The following is a 14,643-nucleotide window of genomic DNA, read 5'->3' on the forward strand; positions in this document are numbered from 1 at the left end:
CACGAACAATACCATAATACTGAATAATATTGTCAAAAGCAAAGATGAATGCACACTCTCACAAAAGTCTTCAGCAGAAAGGGACGCTCGACTGAAGATCTTCCTTTAACCCAAGTCCTATTTCTACAGGATCATAAAGGATAACTTTGTATTCATTTTAGCCACAGTCTTGGTGATTCTTTTCCTTTGTAAAATCCACGGGAAATAGATGAGGCAACTCCCATGAGCGAATGAGAGAGGCCAGGAAGTCAAACACCTTCTCTATGAGGTGGGTCAGTGGCTGCTTCCTGAAGAGCACTGGTAGAATCCAACTCACACGAGATTCGGTTTCAGACAAAACTATTCAGAACATTTGGGAAAATCTTTGGAGATTCTTGGAAACCATATTTTTATGTTACCTGTTGTTAAACAGAAAACCTATAGACTGAACATAAATTACAACATAGATTTCGAATCCAATTCTTGCTGTTCTTGTAGATTTTTTCTTTAGCTATTTTTATTTCTGGAAAGATTTGTGAAAAGAAAATCCAAACATGAAATAGGCAGTGTGCTAGGCAGTTTGTTAAGAGGTACTCCCCAAGTGATAATAATAAAAATAAATGAATAAAAACCTTGATTAAGTACTTTGTCTTCAGAGGATGTGCAGGTAAACTTCAAAAACTGCCAAGGGGGAATTCTAAAGACCCTACTTAATATGTCATGTAATTTGAGATTATTATTTTTCCTCATTAGAAGAAAGCATTAGTGTGTTAAAGAAAGAATAATGTTCCTAAATGTGGTGGCTCATTCCTACAATTCATGTGTGATAATTTGAATGAGAAATAGGCTCACATATTCGGCCTTGTTCCATGATGGCGGTGCTTTATGGACCTTTAGAAGGTACAAAATTCTCTGCCTTGCAAGAGAAAGCATATCGCTGTGGTTGTGCTTTGGAGCTTTATGCTTTTTTATAAGGCCATATCACTCTGAACATAGGCAATTTTTTTTCTGAGAGATTAGTCTTGCCCCACTCTTGGTTCACCCTCTAGCTGCATAGTATTCATGGTTAAGATGTGATCTCTTGGTTTCCCGTCCTGCTGTCATGCCTCCCTTCCATTAGGGACTTTCCCTATAGAACTTTAAGCTCAATAAATGTTTATTTCCATAAGTCGATTTTGATCATGATGTTTTACCTCAAAAAAAAGTAACTAAGGTATCCATTTCCATAGACTGAAGGAAGAGGAGTTCCATGAGTTCACATGAGTTCACATGGGCTACCTAGCATTTTGATGCCAGACTTGACTAAATGGCAAGATGTTAGCTTAAGAAAAAAAATGGAGGTCGAACTCCACTGCCCCTGCGTGGGATACGACCCCAGTGCAAATTACAGCAAGGACGGTCTTACGGTTATTGTCCTGGGAAATCAATCCTTAAGAGTTCTGAGTCAATCTCTCCCTCCCTGCCTCCAGCTCACTGCTCCCAAACCCCATGGGAGAGAGAGCTCACTGCCCGGACAGGTGGGCACTCCTGAGACTGCAGAGCGGGACAGACCACCAACAATGCCCACCCCTGCCCACATCCCTGGCCCAAGAGGAAACTGTATACGGCCTCTGGGTTCCCATAGATGAGGGCCCAGGAGCAGCAGGTCTGCTGCATCTGAGACACCCCCGGAACCTGAAGGCACCGACCGGATAAACAGTTTTCTGCACCTAAACCCCGTGGGAGGGAGAGCTAAACCTTCAGAAAGGCAGACACACCTGGGAAACCAGAAAAGACTACAATCTGCCCACATCTCTGACTCCAAAAGAAAACACCAAACGCCATCTGGGACTCTGGTGAACAGGGGCTCCCAGAAAGGGCAGCGCCAGTCCTCCTGGTTGCTGCCCCCTCGGAGAGCTCATAAGCAACACCCCACGAGCAAACTTGAGCCTTGAGACCACAGGTAAGACCAACTTTTCTGCTGCAAGCGACCTGCCTGGTGAACTCAGGGCACAAGCCCACAGAAACAGCTGAAGACCTGTAGATAGGAAAAACTACAGGCCCGAAAGCAGAACACTCTGTCCCCATAACTGGCTGAAAGAAAACAGGAAAACAGGTCTACAGCACTCCTGACACACAGGCTTATAGGACAGTCTAGCCACTGTTAGAAACAGCAGAACAAAGTAACACTAGAGATAATCTGATGGCGAGAGGCAAGCACAGGAACCCAAGCAACAGAAACCAAGACTACATGGCATCATTGGAGCACAATTCTCCCACCAAAGCAAACACAGAATATCCAAACACACCAGAAAAGCAAGATCTAGTTTCAAAATCATATTTGATCATGATGCTGGAGGACTTCAAGAAAGACATGAACACACTTAGGGAAACACAGGAAAACATAAATAAAAAAGTAGAAGCCTACAGAGAGAAATCACAAAAATCCCTGAAAGAATTCCAGGAAAACACAATCAAACAGTTGATGGAATTAAAAATGGAAATAGAAGCAATCAAGAAAGAACACATGGAAACAACCCTGGATATAGAAAACCAAAGTAACAGACAAGGAGCTGTAGATACAAGCAAAACCAACAGAATACAAGAGATAGAAGAGAGAATCTCAGGAGCAGAAGATTCCATAGAAATCATCAACTCAACTCTCAAAGATAATGTAAAGCAGAAAAAGCTACTGGTCCAAAACATAGAGGAAATCCAGGACTCAATGAGAAGATCAAACCTAAGGATAATAGGTATAGAAGAGAGTGAAGACTCCCAGCTCAAAGGACAAGTAAATATCTTCAACAAAATCATAGAAGAAAACTTCCCCAACATAAAGAAAGAGATGCCCATAAGCATACAAGAAGCCTACAAAACTCCAAATAGATTGGATCAGAAAAGAAACACCTCCCGTCACATAATAGTCGAAACACCAAATGCACAAAATAAAGAAAGAATATTAAAAGCAGTAAGGGAAAAAGGTCAAGTAACATATAAAAGCAGACCTATCAGAATCACACCAGACTTTTCACCAGAGACTATGAAAACCAGAAGATCCTGGAAAGATGTCATACAGACCCTAAGAAAATATAAATGCCAGCCCAGGTTACTGTATCCTGCAAAACTCTCAATTAACATAGATAGAGAAACCAAGATATTCCATGACAAAACCAAATTTACACAATATCTTTCTACAAATCCAGTGCTACAAAGGATAATAAATGGTAAAGCCCAACATAAGGAGGCAAGCTACACCCTAGAAAAAGCAAGAAACTAATCGTCTTGGCAACAAAACAAAGAGAAGAAAAGCACACAAACATAACCTCACATCCAAATATGAATTTAAAGGAAGCAATAATCAATATTCCTTAATATCTCTCAACATCAATGGTCTCAACTCCCCAATAAAAAGACATAGATTAACAAACTGAATACGCAATGAGGACCCTGCATTCTGCTGCCTACAGAAAACACACCTCAGAGACAAAGACAGACACTACCTCAGAGTGAAAGGCTGGAAAACAACTTTCCGAGAATATGGTCAGAAGAAGCAAGCTGGAGTAGCCATTCTAATATCAAATAAAATCAATTTTCAACTAAAAGTCATCAAAAAAGATAAGGAAGGACACTTCATATTCATCAAAGGAAAAATCCACCAAGATGAACTCTCAATCCTAAATATCTATGCCCCAAATACAAGGGCACCTACATACGTAAAAGAAACCTTATTAAAGCTCAAAACACACATTGACCTCACACAATAATAGTGGGAGACTTCAACACCCCACTCTCATCAATGGACAGATCATGGAAACAGAAATTAAACAGTGATGTCGACAGACTAAGAGAAGTCATGAGCCAAATGGACTTAACAGATATTTATAGAACATTCTATCCTAAAGCAAAAGGATATACCTTTTTCTCAGCTCCTCATGGTACTTTCTCCAAAATTGACCATATAATTGGTCAAAAAACGGGCCTCAACAGGTACAGAAAGATAGAGATAATCCCATGCGTGCTATCGGACCACCACGGCCTAAAACTGGTCTTCAATAACAATAAGGGAAGAATGCCCACATATACGTGGAAATTGAACAATGCTCTACTCAATGATAACCTGGTCAAGGAAGAAATAAAGAAAGAAATTAAAAACTTTTTAGAATTTAATGAAAATGAAGATACAACATACCCAAACTTATGGGACACAATGAAAGCTGTGCTAAGAGGAAAACTCATAGCTCTGAGTGCCTGCAGAAAGAAACAGGAGAGAGCATATATCAGCAGCTTGCCAGCACGCCTAAAAGCTCTAGAACAAAAAGAAGCAAATAAACCCAGGAGGAGTAGAAGGCAGGAAATAATCAAACTCAGAGCTGAAATCAGCCAAGTAGAAACAAAAAGGACCATAGAAAGAATCAACGGAACCAAAAATAGATTCTTTGAGAAAATCAACAAGATAGATAAACCCTTAGCCAGACTAATGAGAGGACACAGAGAGTGTGTCCAAATTAACAAAATCAGAAATGAAAAGGGAGACATAACTACAGATTCAGAGGAAATTCAAAAAATCATCAGATCTCACTATAAAAGCCTATATTCAACAAAACTTGAAAATCTGGAGGAAATGGACAATTTCCTAAACAGATACCAGGTACCGAAGTTAAATTAGGAACAGATAAACCAGTTAAACAAGCCCATAACTCCTAAGGAAATAGAAGCAGTCATTAAAGGTCTCCCAACCAAAAAGAGCCCAAGTCCAGACGGGTTTAGTGCAGAATTCTATCAGACCTTCATAGAAGACCTCATACCAATACTACCCAAACTATTCCACAAAATTGAAACAGATGGATCACTACCGAATTCCTTCTATGAAGCCATAATTACTCTTATAGCTAAACCACACAAAGACCCAAAAAAGAAAGAGAGCTTCAGACCAATTTCCCTTATGAATATCGACGCAAAAATAATCAACAAAATTCTGGCAAACCGAATTCAAGAGCACATCAAAACAATCATCCACCATGATCAAGTAGGCTTCATCCCAGGCATGCAGGGATAGTTTAATATACAGAAAAACATCAACGTGATCCATTATATTAACAAACTGAAAGAACAAAACCATATGATCATTTCATTAGATGCTGAGAAAGCATTTGACAAAATTCAACACCCCTTCATGATAAAAGTCCTGGAAAGAATAGGAATTCAAGGCCCATACCTAAACATAATAAAAGCTATATACAGCAAAGCAGTTGCTAACATTAAACTAAATGGAGAGAAACTTGAAGCAATCCCACTAAAATCAGGGATTGTCTAGACAAGGCTGCCCACTCTCTCCCTATTTATTCAATATAGTTCTTGAAGTTCTAGCCACAGCAATCAGACAACAAAAGGAGATCAAAGGGATACAGATTGGAAAAGAAGAAGTCAAAATATCACTATTTGCAGATGATGTGAGAGTATATTTAAGTGATCCCAAAAGTTCCACCAGAGAACTACTAAAGCTGATAAACAACTTCAGCAAAGTGGCTGGGTATAAAATTAACTCAAATAAATCAGTAGCCTTCCTCTACACAAAAGAGAAACAAGCCGAGAAAGAAATTAGGGAAATGACACCCTTCATAATAGACCCAAATAATATAAAGTACCTCGGTGTGACTTTAACCAAGCAAGTAAAAGATCTGTACAATAAGAACTTCAAGACTCTGAAGAAAGAAATTGAATAAGACCTCAGAAGATGGAAAGAACTCCCATGCTCATGGATTGGCAGGATTAATATACTAAAAATGGCCATTTTAACCAAAAGCGATCTACAGATTCAATGCAATCCTCATCAAAATACCAATCCAATTCTTCAAAGAGTTAGACAGAACAATTTGCAAATTCATCTGGAATAACAAAAAACCCAGGATAGCTAAAACTATTCTCAACAATAGAAGGACTTCAGGGGGAATCACTATCCCTGAACTCAAGCAGTATTACAGAGCAATAGTGATAAAAACTGCATGGTATTGGTACAGAGACAGACAGATAGACCAATGGAACAGAATTGAAGACCCAGAAATGAACCCACACACCTATGGGCACTTGATTTTTGACAAAGGAGCCAAAACCATCCAATGGAAAAAAGATAGCATTTTCAGAAAATGGTGCTGGTTCAACTGGAGGTCAACCTGTAGAAAAATGCAAATCGATCCATGCTTATCACCCTGTACAAAGCTTAAATCCAAGTGGATCAAGGACCTCCACATCAAATCAGATCCACTCAAACTAATAGAAGAAAAACTAGGGCAGCATCTCGAACACATGGGCACTGGAAAAAAATTTCCTGAACAAAACACCAATGACTTATGCTCTAAGATCAAGAATCGACAAATGGGATCTCATAAAACTGCAAAGCTTCTGTAAGGCAAAGGACACGGTGGTTAGGACAAAACAGCAACCAACAAATTGGGAAAAGACCTTTACCAATCCTACAACAGATAGAGGGTTTATATCCAAAATATACAAAGAACTCAAGAAGTTAGACCGCAGGGAGACAAATAACCCTATTAAAAATGGGGTTCAGAGCTAAACAAAGAATTCATAGCTGAGGAATGCCGAATGACTGAGAAACACCTAAAGAAATGTTCAACATCTTTAGTCATAAGGGAAATGCAAATCAAAACAACCCTGAGATTTCACCTCACATGCTGGCGAGGATGTGGAGAAAGAGGAACACTCCTCCATTGTTGGTGGGATTGCAGACTGGAAAACCATTCTGGAAATCAGTCTGGAGGTTCCTCAGAAAATTGGACATTGAACTGCCTGAGGATCCAGCTATACCTCTCTTGGGCATATACCCACAAGATGCCCCAACATATAAAAAAGACATGTGCTCCACTATGTTCATCGCAGCCTTATTTATAATAGCCAGAAGCTGGAAAGAACCCAGATGCCCTTCAACAGAGGAATGGATACAGAAAATGTGGTACATCTACACAATGGAATATTACTCAGCTATCAAAAACAATGACTTTATGAAATTCGTAGGCAAATGGTTGGAACTGGAAAACATCATCCTGAGTGAGCTAACCCAATCACAGAAAGACATACATGGTATGCATTCATTGATAAGTGGCTATTAACCCAAATGCTTGAATTACCCTAGATGCATAGAACAAATGAAACTCAAGACGGATGATCAAAATGTGAATGCTTCACTCCTTCTTTAAAAGGGGAACAAGAATACCCTTGGCAGGGAATAGAGAGGCAAAGATTAAAACAGAGACAGAAGGAACACCCATTCAGAGTCTGCCCCACATGTGGCCCATACATATACAGCCACCCAATTAGACAAGATGGATGAAGCAAAGAAGTGCAGGCCGACAGGAGTCAGATGTAGATCTTTCCTGAGAGACACAGCCATAATACAGCAAATACAGAGGCGAATGCCAGCAGCAAACCACTGAACTGAGAATAGGACCCCCGTTGAAGAAAGAACTACAAGAGCTTGAAGGGGCTCGAGACCCCATATGAACAAAAATGCCAAGCAACCAGAGCTTCCAGGGACTAAGCCACTACCTAAAGACTATACATGGACTGACCCTGGACTCTGACCTCATAGGTAGCAATGAATATCCTAGTAAGAGCACCAGTGGAAGGGGAAGCCCTTGGTCCTGCTAAGACTGAACCCCCAGTGAACGTGATTGTTGGGGGGAGGGCGGCAATCGGGGGGGGGAAGATGGGGAAGGGAACACCCATAAAGAAGGGGAGCGAGAGAGGTTAGGGGGATGTTGGCCCGGAAACCGGGAAAGGGAATAACACTCAAAATGTAAATAAGGAATACTTAAGTTAATAAAAAAAGTAATAAAAAAAGAATAAAAATGGAGAAAAGTAAAGAAGAAACAAAAGAAAGATGAGGGAATTCAGGAAGAAGGGAGATAGGGGGAGGAAATGAAGGAAGGAATTGGATAAGAAGAGGAAAAGAGAGAATAAACAAAATGAGTATCAATTAAAAATATAACATTGTTGATGTAGGATCTGGATAGGTGTAGGCTATGCACTTAGCACTTACCACACTCAGAAATTAAAGGGTTCCAAAACTACAGTAAATCATTGTGTGCGGTAGCACAGCATCCAAAGCCCCCCAAAATGCAGTGTATTAGCTAAAAATGTGGAATATGAAGTTGATATTAGAAAACACATAGATATGAAAAGAAGCTTACATAAAACAAGGAAAAAAAACCAAGCAGAATGGTATCCCAAGCCCTTGGATAGTAGAGACAGAGATTGGGATTTTTGAATAACCTTGATTTCATAATGAGTTTGAGGATGGCCCCAACTACATGAGACCTTGTTTAAGAAAAACCATTTCAGAAATCAAGATTCCAACAAGGACTATGAAAGCAAATGAATAATACCCAAGACTATACCTGATGCAAAAATCACAGGAAACCATTTTTAAAATAAAACTTTCAATCAAGGAAAATAGGAGGAGAAGCCCTTGGTTCTGTGAAGGCTTGTTTCCACAGTGTAGAGGAATGCTAGGGTGTTGAGGTAGAAGATTGTGGGTGGGAGTGGAAGCATCTTCATAAACTCAGGGGGAGGGAGGAGAGAATGGGAGAGGGAAGAAAATGATAATATTTGAAATATAAATGCATAAAATATCCAATAAAAATTTTTTCAAAAGGAGAAAAATAGTCAAAATGATAGAAGTGACAGATCTAGAAGAGAAAAACAATGCATGAATAAATTATAGACCTGTAAAGTCAATTGAGAAGAATTAAATAGGATGCTTAATAAAAATAAAAAATTTAACATTTTCAAAAACAAAAGATAATTAAACTTGAACATTTGAAATGTTCAACACATCTTCAAACAAGACTATTGGCCTTTAAAATGAATAAAATGAGATCAGAACACTTTATATTTTCAAAAAACAAAAAGCGTTATATGGGAAATCAAATTGACCTCAGGATTTCTAAAGGCAACCTGCATAAAATGAAATTTAGTTATCCTAATAGGAAAAGCTTTGTAAAGAAAATAAATATGCCCAACCACCTGGTAGAAAAGTGTTCACAAAATAGGAAAGGCTGGCTAGGGTCATGACTTGGGATAAAATGCTTGTCCCAAAAGCTTAAGGCTCAGAGTTCAAATCCCTAGCATTCAACAAAAGCTAAACAAACAAACCAACCTGCGACCAATCCCAGAGGTGGGGATGGGAATAGAAGAGATTCCTAAAATAAGCTGGGTGGCTGGGCTCGAGGTGTTGGTGCACTCTGGGTTCACCATAAGTCTCTGGCTCAGTAACAGCAGAGAACAACCTCAAGTGACAACAACACCCGACCACCCAATCTCAAGTTTTACCTTCCACATACATGTGTGCATATGGGGGCAGGAACCTGTACACATAAATGTGAGCACCATGTACATGTACATCCTGCACAAATGAGCATTTATGTAAAGAAAGAAAAAAGTCTAGTTTGCCTTTTGAAGTAGGTTTTGAAGAAGAATTATACAGAAATGTAAGAAAATGGAAAAGAGCCTTGGGAGCAATGAAAGATGACATTGAAATATGATTTCTTCCTGAACCCTTTCATTGTTAAAAATTCAAGTTTGTCTGCATATCCTATTGGCAAAACTATAAGAAAGCAGATTTCTCTCACATTGCCCCTAGGTGTGCGAAAGGCTATGAGTCTAAAGGAGGGGGACTTGGCCACATTTAGTAAGATTGGATATGCAGTTCTTCTCTAATCCAACAATGTTACTATCGGAACTAGGGATCATAGAGACAGCTGCCATGTCTATGAAAAAGACACATGCACAAATCTATTTACTGGAACACTATTTAAAGTAACAAAAGAGCTGAAGAGTTTAATATATGGTACTATTACATAGATATAAAGTGGTGTTCATAGAACCACCCCCAATGCAGAAGAGCAGGTAGAAAGAATATATTTAGGAATCTACTGATTTTCTAAGAAAATGACAAATTTTTGTAATTGTGGTATCAAATAAAACTTTAACTAAGGGTGTGAAATAGAAGAGGAGCTTGGGCATATACCCAAAAGATGCCCCAACATATAAAAAAGACACGTGCTCCACTATGTTCATTGCAGCCTTATTTATAATAGCCAGAAGCTGGAAAGAACCCAGATGCCCTTCAACAGAGGAATGGATACAGAAAATGTGGTACATCTACACAATGGAATATTACTCAGCTATCAAAAACAATGACTTTATGAAATTCGTAGGCAAATGGTTGGAACTGGAAAACATCATCCTGAGTGAGCTAACCCAATCACAGAAAGACATACATGGTATGCACTCATTGATAATTGGCTATTAGCCCAAATGCTTGAATTACCCTAGATGCCTAGAACAAATGAAACTCAAGACGGATGATCAAAATGTGAATGCTTCACTCCTTCTTTAAAAGGGGAACAAGAATACCCTTGGCAGGGAAGAGAGAGGCAAAGATTAAAACAGAGACTGAAGGAACACCCATTCAGAGTCTGCCCCACATGTGGCCCATATATATATAGCCACCCAATTAGACAAGATGGATGAAGCAAAGAAGTGCAGACCGACAGGAGCCGGATGTAGATCGCTCCTGAGAGACACAGCCAGAATACAGCAAATACAGAGGCGAATGCCAGCAGCAAACCACTGAACTGAGAATAGGACCCCCGTTGAAGGAATCAGAGAAAGAACTGGAAGAGCTTGAAGGGGCTCGAGACCCCATATGTACAACAATGCCAAGCAACCAGAGCTTCCAGGGACTAAGCCCCTACCCAAAGACTATACATGGACTGACCCTGGACTCTGACCTCATAGGTAGCAATGCATATCCTAGTAAGAGCACCAGTGGAAGGGGAAGCCCTGGGTCCTGCTAAGACTGAACCCCCAGTGAACTAGACTGGTGAGGGGAGGGCGGCAATGGGGGGAGGGTTGGGAGGGGAACACCCATAAGGAAGGGGAGGGGGGAGGGGGATGTTTGCCCGGATACCGGGAAAGGGAATAACACTCGAAATGTATATAAGAAATACTCAAGTTAATAAAAAAAAAAAAAAGAAATAGAAAAGGAGGAGGAAAAGCAGGAGGAGGAGGAGGAAAATCCAGAAGGAAATGCACCCAAGGAACTGTGGAAGATAGGAAAGATAGCTCAGTGGGTAAAGTGCTTTTGCTCAAGTCTGAAGACCTAAGTTCAAATCCCTGGAACCATATAAAAGCAAGCAACTGATGCTTATGTGTAGTAGAAATATTTGGGGTAGGAGACAGAGACAGACAAGTGTCAGGGACTTGATGGTAAATCTATATATTTAATGAGTAAACACAAATTTCAGAGAAAGACTTTGCCTCAAAAAATACAGTAGAGGGCAACAGAAAAAGACACCTAATATTGACTTTTAATCTGCACGTAAATATGCAAGGACACACACACACACACACACACACACACACACACACACACACACACTACATCAAATGCAGAAGAATGAACACATTCCCATTTATATCAAACAACAACCCTTTTAGAAAGCTCTAGTATAGCTGGCTTTTTAAAAAAAGTCTAACATCTGTTCTATTTTCTTTTTTTTTTTTTTTTTTGGTTCTTTTTTTCGGAGCTGGGGACCGAACCCAGGGCCTTGCGCTTCCTAGGTAAGCGCTCTACCACTGAGCTAAATCCCCAGCCCCCTGTTCTATTTTCAAATTGAATTGAATCTCAGAATAACCAAGTAGTTTTTAAGAAGTGGTTTTTCTTTGAGACATGTTGCATATAAGTTACAAATGAGTAATGATGTGCTTCTAATATTAATATATTACAGCTTTAGTTCAATAATTGGTGAAACTAGCATCCAATGATTTATGACCAGCATCTAGAATATCAAGTTATCAAACAGTACACAAATGAAATCACGTCAGCTATGAAGCAGTCAGGACACAAAGCTGAGCCTTGCCTTAACTGAAGGTCCATTGTGTAAGCTCAAATTGAAAAGAAATACAGGGGTTGGGGATTTAGCTCAGTGGTAGAGTGCTTGCTTAGGAAGCGCAAGGCCCTGGGTTCGGTCCCCAGCTCCAAAAAAAAGAAAAGAAAAGAAAAAACAAAAGAAAAGAAATACAGAGAGAAGAGGATGTGATAATGCCTTCTATATAGACGAAATCATTAAAATTCACACTGTGAGAGTCCATGAGTAAATGCAGATTTTTATATTAAACAGAAAAACCAAAAACAAAGACATTGAAGGAAGGAGATCCACAGTACTTTCCAAGGCAGAGAAATATGTTGAATTCCTGAAATATCTAAACGTTATTTTTTTCTAAATCAAACAATGGAAGATATCATATTCTAGTTTGCTTTCTGTTGCTGTGACAGAACACCGACCAAAAACACTTGAAAAGGGTCAGTTTGACTCTTCCTGTTAGAATCATCATTGGGATAAGGAGAAAAGCTTGCCAAACATGACTCTTTAGACAGGAACCAAAGTAGAGACCAGAAAGAAAGGCTGACTACTGATTTGTGTACCCAGCCTTGCTCATCTACCTTACTTGTACAGTTCAGGCCCACTCACAATGGGTTTTGTCATTCTACGATTACAATTAGTAAAACATCTACAAAGATGTATCCTCAGGCTAATTAATTCCTCAATGGAGAGTCTATCCTCCTAGATAGGTCTAGCTTTGTGCCAAACTGACAAAAACCAATCAGCACATACAGTTTGAGAGAGAATAGAGGAAAGAGTGCTCCTAAGATATTTGATGGTATCAAAGAAGCAAGATCATAATTGATGTGCCACTGGCACATTTTAACCCTGTTCTCTCAGGGTCACATTTTATAGACTTACAGGGAACCATGACAAAGGGTAATACCTGGGTTTGTTTCAACTGAATCTGCAGGAGAAAGAATTTGGATGAGTGAGTTTGTGTCACCGAAACCAGACCAACTACAAGATAATGTTGGCTAGAAACTAAGATTGGTAATTGACAGTGATGGTGATAAGGACAAGGACTATGACAACGACAAAAACAACAATAGCAGTGCCATGAAACTTAAAGGGAGACAGGTTGTGACATTTAGGGGAAAATGAAGGAAAGTAGCGAAAGGTAGATATGATTAAAATACAATTATACTCATATGTGACATTTTCAAAGAATAAGTACAAATTATTTTTTAAAATGAAAATCTAATTAAATCAGGAAAGAGAACACTGGCTAACGACTGGAAGATTCTCAAACAGTTCTCCCTGCTCACTGCAGCTGTCCTGTAGAGAACACCTGAGCTGGTGTCCTCGTGTAAATTGGAGACAAGAGAAAAACAAGAATGACACAAGACCTTTTCTCTGCTTACTTTTCATTGGTTAGAATTAGTCACTTGACTTGCCCTGCTCTACTGCAAAGCCTCTGATAATACAATGCGCTGTGCAGCAGGAAAAGGAAACAGGGCTTTGGAAACCCTTTCCAGAAAGTTTCAAATACACTGCCTTGTGTAGTCTTATGTTTCCAAAGTACAAACTGTTCCCACTCAAACCTGAAGAAAAAATTCCAAGTTTACTAAGCTCAATAGTGAAGTAAACACAGTCAAAACTTCTGCCCTAATATTTTGATAAATATTTTATAAGAGGTACGAATGTTTATAGATTAAGAAAAACTCTAGATTCTGTAAGACATGAAGAGAGGTGATATTTTCTTCCTTCCCTCTTTCCTTTCTTTCTCGCTTCCTTACTCACTTTCTTCTTTCTCTTTCTTTCTTTCTTTCTCTCTTTCTTTCTTTCTTCCTTCCCTCCTTCCTTCCTTTCTTCCCTCCTTTCACCCTTCCTTTCTTCCCTCTTTTCTTCCTTTCGTCGGATGATCTTTGGTACAACTATGAGGGACTACACAAGAAAACTCAGGAAAACACACCATTTATCTTATATACACGTTTTAGAGCAGTAGCATGGTCATTTACAGAGGACACCAAGAGGAATCCCCTGCATCATTCGGCAGGCAGGAAATAGTGAGAGTAAGGAGACCACAGGATTTAAGGACAATGCAGGACACAGGAAGCCATTAAAGGTTAGCTGACTTGAGCTCTGAGCTACTGATATTGTGCTCAGTTGCCTAGTGTTTGCCCCAAAATGACAAAAGCTGTGGATTGTTGTTGCTTAGGAATGTACTTACCAGACAGAACAGGCATGGATCTGGTAGCTGTGTACACTAGCACTGACACCAGTTGTTATCTTTTGACTTCTGTAAGAAACATTTAAGTCCTACTCCCAGTAGGAAAAGTCTGTCATGGTGTCCCACAATGTTTATAATAGAAACAACAAATACTATAAATACAAGTCTAAAACCACAATGCACACTGATATTAATGTGTACCAAATGTGTCGGTAGCCTTGGGCTTTGGAAGAATGAAGCAGTAAAGGCTGACTTAACTGCAGTTGTGGGCTAGCATGTGCTTTAGATTCCCAACTGGTGTCTGACTTGAGATGCTAATGCACTGGTAGAATTAGCATCTAATCTAAATCTCTCTCCATGATCAGTTGCCACAAACCAAGCAGTCTTCCATAGGTGTGAACCCACAGTCCTTTCCCTGAATATTAAGAAGATTGCAGCATCCCTTGGTACCTCGATGAAGAGACTAAGGAGGACACTTCTAATCTCTAAATACAGTGAAAAAATAATTTGTTTACATTATTTTTAAAAGCTATTCCTGTACAAATCAAA

The 14,643-nt window shown here is 39.4% G+C and overlaps 1 pseudogene; it reads left to right on the plus strand.

Annotated features, from left to right (window-relative positions):
• Nucleotides 1–851: 851 nt before the first annotated feature.
• LOC148005149 (Y-box-binding protein 1 pseudogene) overlaps nt 852–14,643 on the plus strand; it is a 39,668-nt pseudogene continuing 25,876 nt past the window's right edge.

This window comes from Rattus norvegicus, chromosome 6, assembly GCF_021556685.1.
Source record: "Rattus norvegicus strain SHRSP/BbbUtx chromosome 6, alternate assembly SHRSP_T2T, whole genome shotgun sequence".
Lineage (NCBI taxonomy): Eukaryota > Metazoa > Chordata > Mammalia > Rodentia > Muridae > Rattus > Rattus norvegicus.